This window comes from Onychomys torridus, chromosome 14, assembly GCF_903995425.1.
Source record: "Onychomys torridus chromosome 14, mOncTor1.1, whole genome shotgun sequence".
Taxonomy (NCBI): Eukaryota; Metazoa; Chordata; class Mammalia; order Rodentia; family Cricetidae; genus Onychomys; species Onychomys torridus.
In genome coordinates this window covers 24,781,125-24,797,668 of record NC_050456.1, presented here as the reverse complement: position 1 = coordinate 24,797,668, position 16,544 = coordinate 24,781,125, and the positions used below count along the sequence as shown (strand labels likewise).

The 16,544-nt window shown below is 41.7% G+C and overlaps 1 long non-coding RNA gene across 1 annotated transcript; it reads left to right on the top strand.

The window, feature by feature from the left end:
• Positions 1–3,958: 3,958 nt before the first annotated feature.
• LOC118595682 lies at positions 3,959–14,246 on the top strand. Its single transcript, XR_004946541.1, has 3 exons — positions 3,959–4,090; positions 4,523–4,541; positions 14,085–14,246. It is a non-coding gene; the product is annotated as an uncharacterized LOC118595682 (long non-coding RNA).
• Positions 14,247–16,544: the final 2,298 nt, after the last annotated feature.

Here is a 16,544-nt window from a genome sequence, read left to right as displayed (position 1 = left end):
CAGAGGCCAGCCTGGTCTACATAGGGAGTTGCAGGCCAGCCAAGGCTACACAGCAACAACAGAAAGCGAACTAACCCACTACATGGAGCTTAGGGAACCCTGGGCTGGCACTCACCCTCTCACTGTACCCTCTCACTGTTCCCTCTCCGCCACTGTCAGTCAGAGAGAGAGCAAAGGAGGCAAAAGGTAAGCCAACTTTTCAAGACGGCAACCATTAACTACCAGGCCTGCCCCTTTTCCTCCTCTTCTATTTTTACATCACATATATGAAACACATCAAAATAGATCTGCATCTTGATCTCCATCAAAGGAACGGTCAAACTAAGAAAGAGTCACAGCATGTATAGTTATTTTCATATGGCAAGGAAGTATATGATGATAATTTTCTAAAACAAATTGAAATATCTCCGCCTCTTAATAGCCTCCTCTGTAGGTCTTAAAAACTCAACTGGAGATCTAACTCCACGCAGAGCACAGGCCCAAACTGTTCAAGGGTTTGACGGGGAGCAGGAGGACATGACAGGGACACATGATCGCACACACCACACTTGGTCCCTCAGAGCTTCCTATCTTCCAAATTCTGCAGGAAGTTTGTGTCCCCAGGACCTGATCAGTACCAGCAGAAACAGGAAAAAATGGGACATGTAATATGCAAGGTGTGGTAGAATAAAAATGATCTTAGAAAAAGTAAAACGCACTTAAATGATTTATTTGCACTTAAAAAATTGACTTTTAGGGTTGGGGATTTAGCTCAGTGGTACAGCGCTTAGGCCCTGGGTTCGATCCTCAGCTCCAAAAAAAAAAAAAAAAATTGACTTTTAGTTCAAATCACTATTATGATCTTTGTAAATTTTTCTAGAGTGAGATTTTTTTTTTTTGAAGATGTTAAAAATCATGACAATGTAAATATTAGAAGGAAGGAATTATAATACATTTAATGGGAACCTGGCTCCCATTGAAACCCACAAAGAACATGGGCTGGAGAGATGGCTCAGAGGATCTGATTACATAACTGCTCTTGCAGAGGACCCAGACTGAGTACCCAGCACCCACACTGGGGGACTCACAACCACTTGTAACTCCAGCTCCAGGAGATCCAATGCCCTCTTCTGGACTCCATGGGCACCCTGACTCATATACCTGTACCCACACACAGACACACACATATACACATAATTAAAAATAAAACCTTAAAAAAACAAACAAGAACATTTAATATAAAAATGCTTTGCTCCTGAGTAACATAGCACAACCCTGTCCTCTATATCCCTCAAAAAAAAAAAAAAAATTCAGATCCAAGAACTGTATTTACAGAGTATAAATGTGATTTATAATCCTTACTTCATGTTAAATAATTCGCTGGTTTTACCTGGGCGGTGGTGGTGCATGCCTTTGATCCCAGCACTCTTTGGGAGGCAGAGGCAGGCAGATCTCTGTGAGTTTAAGGCCAGCCTGGTCTACAGAGTGAGTTCCAGGAAAGGCGCAAAGCTACACAGAGAAACCCTGTCTCGAGGGGGAAAAAAAAAAAAGAATTCACTAATTTTGAAATCTCACCTATGTCCCTAGCTAAGCAGATAACCTCAGAATTATTCTTATCCTGGGCAGGTTCCAATGTTACATTTCCATTTGTCAGTTCAGACATTCTTAAATAAACAGACGGAATACTCAAGAGCAACATGCTCCAAATACTTTATCCTCTATCTTCAACTCAAGTCTTTTACTTTTCCGTTAGAGCTGATGCTACCCACACCTCTCTCTCCTGTGTCTGAGCTTTCCTCTTACCTTCACTTCTACAGTGAGATTCCTCAACTCCGTCTTCAGCCATCTTTGAAATCTCTCACAGCTACAGCTTTCTTTTGCCTTTGCAAGCTTGCTGGTCTCCCAACCAAACTGGTTTTCTCATTCTCCAGGAAGCCTTGAACTCTGGCCTTTGCACCTTTTCTCACATTCCTTCTCCTATATGAACTTTCCACCTTAACTATCCCAACCCAGATGCTTCAAAATAAGGCAATCCTTGCTTCCTCGGGTAAACGTGCTGACCACTCAATTCTGGGAGTATTTCCTCTGCCTCGGAATGCCTCCAACACTGTGTACACTCAACCGTTTATTTGGTAACTTACAACAGTATTTCTAGATATTCTTATTAACTCTGAGAATTGTACAATGTATTTTGAACGTATTGGCTCCTGTTCCCCCAACTCCTCCAGCTCCACCCACCTCCCTACCAACTTCAAGTCCTCCACTTTTCCTTTTTTACAAAACCATGGAGTTCAATTTGTTTTATCCAGCCATTCCTGGGTTGGAGCCTACCCTGGTATGGGGCTGACCAACCAGGGGTCATGCTATTAAAGAAAAGTGACTCTCTCCCAACACTATCAAATGCCAGTAGCTTCCTCAGCCAGGGGTGGGCTCCATGCCCACCTCCACCCCTTCATCCTGGGATTTTTTCTGGATTCAGTCTGCTCAGGTCTTGTGTCACAACAGCCGTGAGTTTCTATCTTCAGCTGCTCTGCTGAATAAGGAAATCACTGTTCTTCACCTGAGACAAGATAATACATCTACATATTTATACCTCATGCTGAGTAGTGCCCAATACTGAGCAAAAAGTCTCCCTCATAAACATTACTTTTGGGTGGCTGACATACCGCCATTACATCCTTCCACGGAGGGGTGTACTCTGACAGGTAAGCCTGAAAAAAAGGTGTGGGGTGACAACACGCGTTATCAGTGCTTCCCTTATAAACATAAACAGCCCAGAGTTACAAAATCACGAACGCGAGAAGATTCTGGGAATCTGGGGAAGTGCCCACATCGTCCAGATTTAAAAAAAAAAACAAAAAAAAAAAACCCATGAAGATTCAAAATCCTCCCTCAGGCTGGTCCCTTCTCGGTCTTGGAAACTTTAGGGACCTACTATGAACCGGGATAGTTCCCAAGCTAGCCCCCTCGAGAGCACTGATGACCGTACTAATGACAAGATGACCTACAAGCAAATGTTAACGAGTTCCAAGCCCGCCAAGGACCAAGGCAAATCTATCCTCAGCCTCCCCCCCCCCCCCCAAAACACACACACACACACACACACACACACACACACACACACGCACACACGCACACACGCACACACGCACACACACACGCTGACAAGGGTGGCGGGCACTGAGTAGGTTGGGGAACGGGACTTTTCCACGGTCTTCCAGACCAGCCAGCGGGGCATTCCACTCCCGGGTGGGTAGCCCCAGGGCACCGCCGGGCGACCGTAGGGCAGGCCCCACCCGTGGAGAGAGCCGCCTCGGGTCCCTACAAGTCAGCGCCCGCCCCGCCGACCCGGAGCCAGAGCTGGCGGCGCCCCGCAGCTCCCGGGTGCCGGAGGCCGAGCCAGTCCCCGCCCCTTCCCCGTCTCCCCGCCCCGCGCTCGCAGCAGGACGCGCCGCCCGGCGTGAGCACCGCGGCCTGTCGCGCGCCGGGCGCTGGGACCCGGCATCCCTGCCCAGCTGGGTCGCGCACCTGAGCTGTCCCCATCCTCGGAGACCGACGAGCTCTCGGTGTCCTCGTCTTCGGAGCTGCTCCCCTCGTTCTCCGCGTAGTCCACCTCCATCTCATCGTGATGATTCGTCTCCTTCTTGTCTCCTCGGGAATGGACCGGCATTTTCCAGCCGCGCCGTCGCTTCCCACTCCCTGCTCCCAGCCCGGCCACTGCCGCTTCGGTGAAGGGCGCGCCGAACGCCCCGAATCACCCGGCCGCAGAGCTCGCTCCGAAACCCTCGACTCCTCCCCACCCCCGGCCCGGGCCTCACAACCTAACCCGCAGGCTGTGCGCTCCGAGCTCTGCCATTGGCCAAGGCTGTCTGGAGCGGGGGGCGGGGCTTGCCTTGTAGACAAACGATTGGTTGTCTGTGATTACGGCGCGGCCTTCTGATGTATGTCGGGAGTTGTAGTCCTTAGGCCTCGGAGCTGCAGGGGCTGTGGGTTTCTAAGGTCCAGCTGCCTGCCTCGTTCCTAACTTCGGACTTCAAGTCCCACAAGGCAGGAAAGCTGACACACTGGGACGCAGTTTATAAACTAAACAGAAACAGATTGTGCTGATTTGGTCAGTATTTATCCTTTTCCCGCCAAGTGGTTATCTGATCTCACTAGCTACGCAAAATGTGAAAAGGTCCTTTGCCTGAAAGGGTTTTTCCTTACGTACTCTTTGAGCCTAGAGAGGGACAGAATCGTCTTTTCTATCTTAGTAGTACATTTATTGCCTCGAATAAACTATTAAATTGAATTGTATATATAAGAAAAACTTGTACTTTTTAATTGTCACAAAGAAATTTTAATCTTGACATTTTCACAGCCAAAAATACAGAGGGGAAGGAATTTTTATCTTGGTATTTCAGTCTAGCATTTTTGCATGTTTTTTTGTTTTTGTTTGTTTGTTTGTTTTAGTGGAAGATGCTACCAGTTGATTTAATTTCAGGTCCCAATGAAAAATACATGTTTGACTTAAAGAGATTTCATATTTTTTTTCCAAAAACAGGATACACAACTAGGACGCAGTAAGTACTATGGTTGTTGTAACTCATAACAGCTGACCACTTTGATTCTACGTCAGGTTGTCTTGGTAGAGTAACAAGCTTATTGCACGGTAAATGAGTTGAATTTTCAGTTCAATAGCCCTGAGGTGGGAGTCAGTATTATATCCATTTTTTAAACAAGAAAAATCATTTCCAGGCAAATCTTAAAACTATATTTTAAGGTGGAGGTGGTGGGACAGGCCAGTAATTTTCACTTGGGAAATGGAGGGTGGTCACAAGTGCAGAATCGTCCTCAGCTACACACTGAGTTTGAAGCCAGCATTGTCTACCTAAGACCCTGGAAAAAAAAGTGAAAAATTGTATTTTACCACTCATAAAGATAAGAGCAATTTACTATTGAAAGATATTTCATAGAATGAGCTACAGGGGTAGCTCAGCATTTAAGAGCATGTTCTCCTCTCCCAGAGGATCAGAGTTTGGTTCCGCATACCCACATCAAGCCTCACATGCACATACCCATACACAGACTCATACATTAAGTTAAAAATGAGAAAAAAATAAATCTTATTTTAAAAAAAATCTTTTCAGGGGCTATAGAGATGACTCGGGTTCAGAACACTTGTTCTTGCAGAAGACCGGAGTTCAGTTCTGAGGACCCACATAATGGTTCATGTATGTGGAGTTTCTCTGTGTCTCAGCAGCCACTTCATAATCATCACACTGAGCCTTAAAAGTAATTATAAATGCTTGGCCAATAGCTCAGGCTTATTACTAACTAGCTCTTACATTTTAGGTTAGCCCATATTCCATATTTATACTCTGCCATGTGGCAGTACTTTTATTACCATGGCATTTTTTAATTTATTTATTACTCTTTTATATACACTGGTATTTGCCTGCATGTATATCTGTGTGAAGGTGTCAGACCTTGGAGTTACAGACAGTGTGAGGTGCCATGTGGGTGCTGGGAATTGAACTCAGGACCTCTGGAAGTGAAGCCAGTGCTCTTGGCCATCTCTCCAGCCCCTCTGCATCTGGCTGGAAGCTCCAGACTCTGCCCTTCATCCTCCCAGCATTCTCCTAGTCTGGCTTTCTGAGGTAGATCACTGAATCTACTCTAAAAAGAAAAAGGAGAAGATATAAAAATGACAAAAGGTAGACTACTGAATCTATTATGAAAAGAAAAGATAGGATAAGTAATGAAAAATTTTTGTCTGAGTTTATCAAATGTTACTGGACTGGACATTATTATAGATAATGGAGTTTATCACCTGAATCTGTCAAATGTTAATGGACTAGACATCATTAATGTAATCTTGACTGTGTATATTGTATATACTTATTGGATATGATTTTTCTTGTATTAGTTATAAGCTTTTTTAAATTTTAGACAAAAACAGGGGAAATGTGGTGGGTATTGTATTCCCTGAAATATTGTGTGTTCTCCGAAATAAACATATCTGGGGTCAGAGAACAGACAGCCACTAGAACAAAGCCAAAAATGGTGGCTAGGAAATAGGAAGAGTAAGCCCTAACAGAAGTTGGGCGGTGGTGGCACACACCTTTAATCTCAGCACTTTGGAGGAAGAGCCAGGTGGATCTCTGAGTTCAAGGCCACTTTAGAAACAGCTAAACATGGTGACCCATGCCTTTAATCCAGAAACCCAACCTTTAATACCAAGGAGTGGGGGCAGAAAGACAAAAGTATATAAGGCGTGAGGACCAGGAATTAGAGGAGAGAAAAGCATGTATTTGGTTAATTAAGCATTTGGCTGGAGAAGCATTCAGGCTTTGGAGCAACACAGTTCAGCTGAGATTCATGTGGAGGAGGACTCAGAAGCTTCCAGCCTGAGGAAACAGGATCACCTGAGGAACTAGCAAGGTGAGATAGCCGTGGCTTGTTCTGCTTCTCTGATCTTCCAGCATTCACCCCAATAACTGGCCTCAGGTTTGACTTCATTAATAAGAACTCTTTAAGATTCCTGCTACAGCTTTCCTACTTAGTTTTATTCTGTTCAGCTATTGGCCAATTAGCTTCTTTATTAAACCAATTACAATGATATATATTCACACAGTACAAAGGGATATTCCATAGCATTTCTCCCTTTTTGTCTAAATGAAGAAGGACAGTTTTAACTTTAACATAATAAATTATATACAACAAAAACACTTATCAAGTAAGAATTACAGTTACCATATCCACTTGTGTTTGACAAAATTAGAGAAAATACTCTATTATCTATCCTTTTTTGGTGAGTCCAAGTGTTGTATCTAATTCACTTTCTACCAAACTCATGTTACCAACTGAAAACTATCTTTATGTCTCTCAACCTTATATACTATACACCTCTTTTGTCAGTCTCTTTTCTGAATTTGGTAGCAAGGATGACTATAATTATCTGGTCTTCAACTCCATCATCGACCTGAGAAGGATATAATATTACCTGAGTAAACAGGAATTGTAGAGCAAACAAATACCAAAACTAAGAAATGACAGAAACATTTAGCTGCCTGGATAGTCACCCAAGTTTCCTCTATAATATTGGGGCATCCATCTTTGGCCTACAGGTGTAGAGTATCTGACAGACATTCCTGTGAAGCAGGGAATTTTGAGGGACTGTCTTACCTTGTCTTGGCAAAGTTTGGCAGTCACTTTCTTGCATCCTGCTAGTCTAGTTTGGACAATAAATTGTCAGCAATTGAGACAAGGAAAAAAAAATTTTTTTTTGGTTTTTTTCAAGACAGGGTTTCTCTGTGTAGCTTTGCACCTTTCCTAGAACTTACTTGGTAGCCCAGGCTGGCCTCGAACTCACAGAGATTCACCTGGCTCTGCCTCCCAAGTACTGGGATTAAAGGTGTGTGCCACCACTGCCCAGCAGGAAAATTTCTTTGCCCACATGGCCATAAAGAAAACAAACTCTATGTGGAATTTCTTCAATGTCCATCATCTTCTCTGAAGTAGATTGCTGCTGCCAGGAACAGATGTGTCTCACTGTCATGAAAAGCCTTAGGTTATTAAATATATTAAATGTCCTGTTCTATAGATCTTTGAAGTGCTTAAAGACCATCTGTCTATCAAAATATATCTGTGTATGACCTTGAAAACATACCTAACATGACTATAACACTAGTGTTGTGGAGTATTAGTTTAAGATGTGTTACATTCATTTATGCTGTGGAATATGTGTTTAATGATGCAAATATGTGTTGCATTCTTTTATGTTGCATTTGCGTAACTCTATAAAGCTGTGTTACTGTGCCTGCCTAAAACACCTGATTGGTCTAATAAAGAGCTGAATGGCCAATAGCTAGGCAGGAGAAAGGACAGGCAGGGCTGGCAGGCAGAGAGAATAAATAAGGAGGAGAGATCTAGGCTAGAGAAGAATGGGAGTGGCAAGGAGCAAGAAGAGGAGAGGAGGATGCCAGAGGCCAGCCACCCAGCCACCCAGCCAGCCACGGAGTAAGAAGGAAAGAAAGATATATAGAATAAAGAAAGGTAAAAAGCCCAAAGGCAAAACATAGTTAAAGAGAAATGGGATAATTTAAGTTAGAAAAGCTGGCTAGAAACAAGCCAAGCTAAGGCCAGGCATTCATAAGTAAGAATAAGTCTCCATGGATTTATTTGGGAACTAGGTGGCAAGCCCCCAAAGAATAAAAAAAGAAAAAAAAAAACACAACTGCACACTAAGACATATAAAATTACTAAATCTAAAATGAATGTTTCAAAATATTCTTTTCATGGAACACAAGGCATCACATAGCATTTCTTTCTCAAGAATGTGGTCCTAAAGGCATTTGACCAAATGTGATAACAACAGCCAGACATAACTACATTTAAAGTTAGATTTGTAATTTAATAACAGAAAACATTTCAAGAGCTGTCCATTTCCTACATGGTAAAATCCAAATTAGAGACTTCTATTATTTTGTGTCAATCAATTCCAGTTTGTCTTTCCTAGATAAAAATCTACCGAAAAGCTCTCTTTATGGTTGCTAAGGACACAAGCTGGTTCCCCTTCCATTTCTTTACTCACTGAATCCTCTCTGCAAGCCCCTCCCTTTCATTTTCTTTTTCAAAGCCCCTTTGTTGACAACTCAGGTGACCACCAACATCTCCGCCATTTCAGATGCCCTTCGCTGGGCTACTGCTATGCGGGGTACTTGGCAACACTGTCTCTTTTTCCCCTACCAGGCTATTTTCAGCCAGTGTGAGTCACCTATAGGATTGTGAATTCCTTGAGAACAGGGCTGTTTTAGTCAAGTATGAAATACAAGGACAAGCAGCAGACAGGCGGAACACTTGAAAGGAGGAAGGTTACTATGTTACATGACGCTTAGCTCCTAGCAGTTGGCAGCTGGCGCTTTCTCCCAGGCAGCTGTTGGGAGATGTATCTCCACACTGCAGCTGGCATGAGACTGTGAGACTAGGAAGCCATGTTTAACTCTGTTTCTGTGCATTTAGAACTTTTTAAAAAAAGCTTTCTCAGGCTTTATGTGGATGACGTTGGGCACGAGGTTCACAGCCATCCATAACTCCAGTTTCAAAGGCGCCTATGCCTTCTTCTGACCTCTGTGGGCACCATGCATGCACATGGTTCACATACATACATGCAGGCAAAACGGAACTAAGAGTTGATTCTTTAAGAAAACCGACAAACATGGCTGGCAAATTGTTAGCCAACTTAAATAAAAGGTGGAGAGAGGAGATTCAAACTAATAAAATTAGAGATGAAGAGAGGGATATCACAACAGATTCTCACTAAGAAAATTAAGAGAATCATAAGGACATACTTTCCTTTTGCCTGCTTTGGGGACCCTTTCCACCCTACTGAGTTACTTCCTCAGCCTTAATATGAGGGGAAGTGCCTAGTCTTACTGCGGAAGGAAGGGAATGGGGGGGGGGGGTTGGAAGAAGAGGAGGGATGGGAAACTTGGTTGGGATAAATATATGTAAGAATAAAGTTTAAAAATTTAAAAAAACCTGTACTCCACCAAACTGGAAAGCCTAAAAGAAATGGATAAATTTATTGATATATATAACCTACCAAAGATAAATCAAGACCAATGAATAATTTAAACAGATCCATAACCCCTAGTGAAATAAAGGCAGCAATTAAATGTCTCCCAACTGAGCCAGGTGGTGGCGGTGCACACTTTTAATCCCAGCACTCAGGAGGCAGAGGCAGGCGGATCGCTGAGTTTGATGCCAGCCTGGTCTCCCAAGCAAGTTCCAGGAAAGGTGCAAAGCTACACAGAGAAACCCTGTCTCAAAAAAGAAAAAAGGAAAGAAAAGAAAAGCCTAGGGCCAGATAGATTCAGCACAGAATTCTACCAGACTTTCAAATAAAAATTAACACCAACATTTCTTGAATTATTCCCAAAAATAGAAACTGAAAGAAAATTGCCTCATTCTTTTTATGTGGCCACTATTATCCTGATCCCAAAACTATGCATAGATCCAACAGAAGATAAATGAGCACACATGTAAAAATTCTCAATAAAATGCATGCAAACCAAATCTAAGAACATATCAGAAATATTATTCACCATGACTAAGTTGGCTTCATTTCAGAGATACAGGGATGGTTTGATATATGTAAATAGGTAAACGTAATCTACTACAAAAACAAACAAAAAAACAAAACCACATGACCATCTCGTTAGATGCAGAAAAGGCCTTTGACAAAATCCAACATCCCTTCATGACGAAAATCCTGAAGAAACTAGAGATACAAGGACATACCTCAACATAATAAAGGCAGTTTACAGTAAGCTCACAGCCAACATCAACCCTAACAGAGGAAAGACTCAAACCAATTCCACGAAAATCATAAATAATGATACAAAGATGTTCATTCTCTACAGGCCTTTCAGTATAATACCCGAAGTCTTAGAGCAATAAGACCACTGAAGGAGACCAATGGGATACAATCAGCAAAGAAAGAATCCAACCTTTCTTTATTTTATCTTTTTTTTTTTTTTATTTAACAAAAATGAAATACAGGACTAAACAGAATTCTCAAAAGATGGAATTCAACTAGCCGAGAAACACTTAAAGAAATGGTCAGCATCCTCAGCCATCAGGGAAATGCAAATCAAAACTTCTTTGAGATTTCACCTTGCACCAGTAAAAGTGGCCAGGTCAATAAAACAAATGACAGCTCCTGGTAGGGAGAATGTAGGGAAAGGGGAACACTTACTCATTGCTGGTGGTAGTGCAAACTGGTTCAGCCACTGTGGAAATTCGTGTGGCAGTTCTTTAGAAAGCTGGGCATCAATCAACCTCAAGATCCAGCTGTTCTCTTGTGACAGCTATTCTTGGTTGTCATCTTGACTACCTCTGGAATTAACTAAACCAAATTCTGGACACACCTGTGAGGGAATTTTCCTTAGTTAAATAATTTGAAATGGGAAGACCCACTTCAAATCAGGATCTTTGAGGTGGGACGACACACCTTTAATCTGGGCCACACCTTCTGTTGGCAGCCTAGATAATGAACATTGAAGAAGGGAGCTTGCTCTCTCCTTACCTTCCTGCTTTCTCTTTTGATAATAAGTCCATTCCTTCGCTGGCATTAGTGCCAACTTCTTCACGATTCCTGTATGTACTGATGACCAGTTGAGACATCTAGCCTTGTAACCTGAACAACTACTGGATTCTTGGCCTTTCCATAGATGGGCAGTCATTGCTGGACAAGCTGGGTTGCATCTTCTAAGCCCTCCCCTGGAAGTTAAGGGTTCTATGTAAAAGAAGAGGCAGAAAGATTTTAAGAGCCAGAGGTGATGGAACACACCAAGGAAACAATGTCATCTAGAGAGACACAACAGGATTAGATGCACATATGAACTCACCAAGACTGGAAACATATACAAGACCTGCACAGGTTCAAGCCAGACAGGGTCACAGTGAACTGGACACAGGGTCCCACCCCTAACCAAGAAACTCTGCAATTGATACCCTTTTGCAAAGGGATGATTTCGTTTTCTTCAACGATGCATCATTGGGTATATTGACCACGTGTCAGCACAGGTTCACGCCCAGGAATAGTTGACCAGCCCAAAATGAACTCAATGGTATAGTGTGGACTTTTTGCTTCATTTTGCTTTGTTTGGACTTTTTTGTTTTGTTGTATTGGTCAGTGGTCTTTCAAATGTCTGCTATGGTTTTCACTTTTATGAGTTTTTTTGTGTTTCTTTTTTATCTTTGCTTTTGTTTCTTGTTTCTCTTTTGTGAAACTACTTTCTCTTTCATTATGAAACACAGTTGTCTTATTTTGTTAAGGGGAAAATTATTTTGACAAATGACCCAGAGCAGCCACAGTATCAAAATTAGGACTGCCAAAATGAGGGATGAATTTGTCAAACAGATACAATGATACTAAAATATATCCTCCCAGTTTATAGTATTTTTGTTTTTAGAATAAATAAAAACTATATTTTATTATATTTTAAAGCATATTCTAAGTCTTATAGTAGCAAAAGTTTAATTCCAGTTTTTACTTTCTAAGGTGCAGACTTGACAAACTGGAGACTCTGAAGGGGGATCCCCAAACTGTACTGTCAGGATTTTAGCTGTACCAGTCACTTGTATGTGCTACATATAAATCATAAAAATAAAACTTAATTGCAAATTGAGTACATAAGCACTTCTCCATTTACCTGAGGGAATGGAGTGAATGGAACTTCATGAATAAATATAACTTTTGTAATCCTCAAAAGATGAAAATTAGTTGCCTGAATGAACATTGTTCCATGGGTTTCTTAGACCACATGTATGAGAATTTCTCTACATCAGAGTCTTCAAACTGGGTTATGTTTGTGCAGAGACTGTCACAAAGAAGGGGGAAGGAAGGAAACATTAAAACTTTTATTTGTTGGCCAATAAAAAAATTGTTCAACTTCCTCAACCATCAAGGAAACACAAATCAAAACACTGAAATTTTACTGCATACCAGTCAGAATGGCTAGAGTTGAGGAAACAAACAACAAAGATTAGTGAAGATGTAAGGCACAGAGGAACTCTTACACAGACTGGTGGGAATGTAGAGTAATGCAACTGTTATAAAAGGCGATCTAGAACTCGGCTTCTCAACCTGTGGGTCTTGACCTTTTCACAGGGGTTGCCAGGGACCATCAGAAACTACAGATACCTACATTGTGATTCTTAATAGTAGCAAAATTACAGTTATGAAGTAGCAACAAAAATAATTGTATGGTTGAGGGGTCACCACAACATGAGGAACTGTACTAAAGCGTGGCAGCATTAGGAAGGTGGAGAACCACTGATACAGAGGTTCCAAAACCAGACAAACCAAACCAAACCAAAAGTAGAATTGTAAGCTGAGTGTGGTGGTGTATGCCTATAATCCTAGCATTTAGGGAGCATCAACAGGAGAATCACAGCAAGCTCAAAGCTAGACTAGTCTGCATAGAAAGCTCCAGGCCATCTGAAAATACACAGTGAGGCTATGTCTCAAAACAAAACAAAACAAAAAATGGTATCCTGTGACTACTCTATACCAGTCCTCTGTAAATACCCGGAGGAATCCAAGCCACCACGGAAATACATGCACATCTGTGTCTATTGCAGCACTATTCCAACAGCTAAGGCATGAACTAGCCTGGATGCCCATCAGCTGATAAAATACAGAAATGTGGCGTGTGTATACAATGTGTCTTATTCAACCACAAAGAAGAAAACCATGTCAGTTGCAAAAGCAGAACTGGATGGAATTCCAGTCCTTGTGTCTTAGGACTCAGAAAGACACACAGTGCACACTTTCTCCTCCTCTCCTCTTCTTCCCCCTCTCTCTCCCCCTCGTTTTTTTGAGACAAAGTTTCTGTGTGTAGCCCTGGCTGGTGTCAAACTCACAGAGATCCTCCTGCCTCTGCCTTCCAAGTGCTAGGATTAAAGGCATGACTACCTCATCTCTTCTTTATGATACACACACACACACACACACACACACACACACACACACGTATGTGTATGAGATATGAAAACAGGAGAGCTATTTTGTGGAGTAGAAAAGAAACCAGATGGAGGACAAAGGTAGTGATGTACACATAGGAAATGACATAATAAATCTCATCATTTTGTATATTATCTAAAAAGTTTCCTTCAAAACTTACAGTGTTGCCTGCCAGGTGGCAGTGGTGCACGCCTTTGATCCCAGCACTCAGGAGACAGAGGCAGACAGATCTCTGAGTTCAAGGCCAGCCTGGTCTACAGAGGTAGTTTCAGGACAGCGAGGGCTACACAGTGAAACCCTGTCTTGAAAAATTGAAAAACAAAACAAAACAAAAACAAAAACAAAAACCCTCTAAACGTACAATGTTTTCAATTCCACCTGTTTGCAATAAAGTCAATACAGAGCTATTCTTTTTAAAATTCTTTTTAAAATTTCTTTCCTGTTTTGAGTCTCATTATGTACTGCAGACCATCTTTACTATTAATAATCCTCCTTCCTCCACTTCCCAGTGTTCGTATTATAAGAAGGGGCCACTACTTCCCTTTTGTATTTCCCTATTAAATTCTCATTTATCCTTCTTACTTGTTTCCAGCCTGCAGGTCCTGTGTCTGATGGAATGCAAACAATTCCAACGTCTGCCACACGGTGGAGCTGAGATACCAGTCATACAATGCCCAAATTTGTCACTGCTGATGGACCAAGGTCAGATGCTGGAAGCCTATATAAAACTAAGACAGAGGTTGTGATTAATAACTAGTACCAAAATTTTTGTCATATCAACTGTAAGACAGGGAGGTATGGTGGCTCATGCCTATAATCTCAGAACTTGGGAGGTTGAGGCAGGAGGATTTCCTAGCGTTGAAGGCCAGCCTGGGCTATCTATTAAATTCTAGGTCAGTTTGAGCCAGAGAAAGACCCTGTCTCTCCAAAATTCCTTTTCATATTCATTAATCTATTATTTACTGGATGTATATTATGTGGCAGGTGTGGAACAAATCTCAAGAGATGGCTTTGATGAACAAAATGTGCAGATTGTCTTTGTAGATCTGCAAGAATAGGGTAGAAAGAACATCAGACAGCACTGCAAATTGAGAGGTGCTCTCTTATGTGTTATAAGAACAGGTCTTGGGCTGGAGAGATGGCTCAGAGGTTAAGAGCACCGACTGCTCTTCCAGAGGTCCTGAGTTCAATTCCCAGCACCCACATGGTGGCTCACAACCATCTGTAATGAGATCTGGTGCCCTCTTCTGTGTCAAGAAAGAAAGGAAGGAAGGAAGGAAGGAAGGAAGGAAGGAAGGAAGGAAGGAAGGAAGGAAGGAAGGAAGAAAGAAAGAAAGAAAGAAAGAAAGAAAGAAAGAAAGAACAGGTCTTTGTTTCCAATGATAAAATTCCATCTCAACAGTAGAGCAATGGCTAGCCTTGCATGCCTCACATGTACAAGGGGAAAAAAATCAAGCTTGCCAGTAAAAATGAGGAATTTAGAAAACCTTAATGAGCATTATAGGCTTCCAGTACTTAAAGAACTATCTGAAGTATATGACTGTTTGATATTATTTAATGAAATTTAACATCTGATATCCCAGTGTACAGTTCTTTCCCAAATGAAAATGAAAAATGTATAGTGTTTCAAAGTTTTGCATAGATAAAAGATATATTTAAGTGCAGAATTTTATTGTAGAGAGCAGAGAATGTCTGCTCGTGTGCCTTCATATTCCCTATTGCAACTCATCTTTACTTTTGAACTTTTAGTGCAGTGGTCACAAGTATTTGAAAAGAAGTTATCAAAATAGTCTCCCTTTCTGATATCATAGAGACACGGAACCAGGATTTTTCCCCATACATTTCAAACAAACAAACAAAAAAAAAATGGTATCACATCATAAGAATCTAGATGTCTTCTATTTGGACATTAAAGAATTGGAGAGGGGGCTAGTACAACGATGATACTTTTCTAACTAAATACTTTTGTGTAGAAAAGATTTTCAGAGGGCTTGGGAAGGTAGCTCAGTTGGTAGACTGCTCGCCTACAGTTAATGTGGCCCTGGTTTCAATCCCAGCAATGCATAAAATAGAGTATGGTGGTGAGTGCTGGTAATTCTGGTACTCATGAGGTGGAAGTTCACGGTTGACCTTGACTACATATAAGTTTGAAGCTGGTCTGGGGCACATCAATATTCCATCTCAAAAAAAAAACAAAACATTTACCATTCTTCCATCTCTGATGGACAGCACAATTTACACTTTAGTGTTGAAAAGATATAGACTCCTTGTCTTTTTCTCTGTTCTCTGAACTTCATCCTTACCTCTACTATGAACCATGTATTGACAGTTTGAGTAATTGAATTTCCATAGTTGGTACTACACTTGGTCTTAGTCAAAGGCATAGAAATGGTCTCACAGCTGATACAGATGAAAATGAAACATTAAAAACATGAGACTGGGGCTGGAGAGATGGCTCAGTGGTATGTGTGTGTGTGTGTGTGTGTGTGTGTGTGTGTGTGTGTGTGTGTTTTGGTTTTTCAAGACAGGGTTTCTCTGTAGCTTTGGAGCCTGTCCTGGGACCAGGCTGGCCTTGAACTCACAGATATCCACCTGCCTCTGCCTCCCAAGTGCTGAGATTACAGGTGTGCACCACCACCGCCCGGCAGCTCAGTGTTTAAAAGCACTGGCTGCTCTTCAAGAGTCCTGAGTTCAATTCCTGGTAACCGCATGGTGGTGCACAACCGTCTATAGTGGGATCTGATGCCCTCTTCTGGTGTGCAGTTGTATATGCAGACACAGCACTAATATGCATAAAATAAATAAATAAATCTTTAAAAAATATATGAGACTGGATGTGTAGCTTAGTGATAAACACCCAGCACTTGCCAAGCTGTGAGTTTGAACCCCAGCATTGAATCCCACCCCCAAAATTTTTTAAATGTAAGGAAAGCATAGAATATATTTTGGTGTGATTCAAACTCACAAAACATTCACCTTTTTGACATTTTGGCTTGCTATGACTAAGCACGGTTTCCCTTTTTTCTTTGCCTCTCACTAACATCCTCCTCTG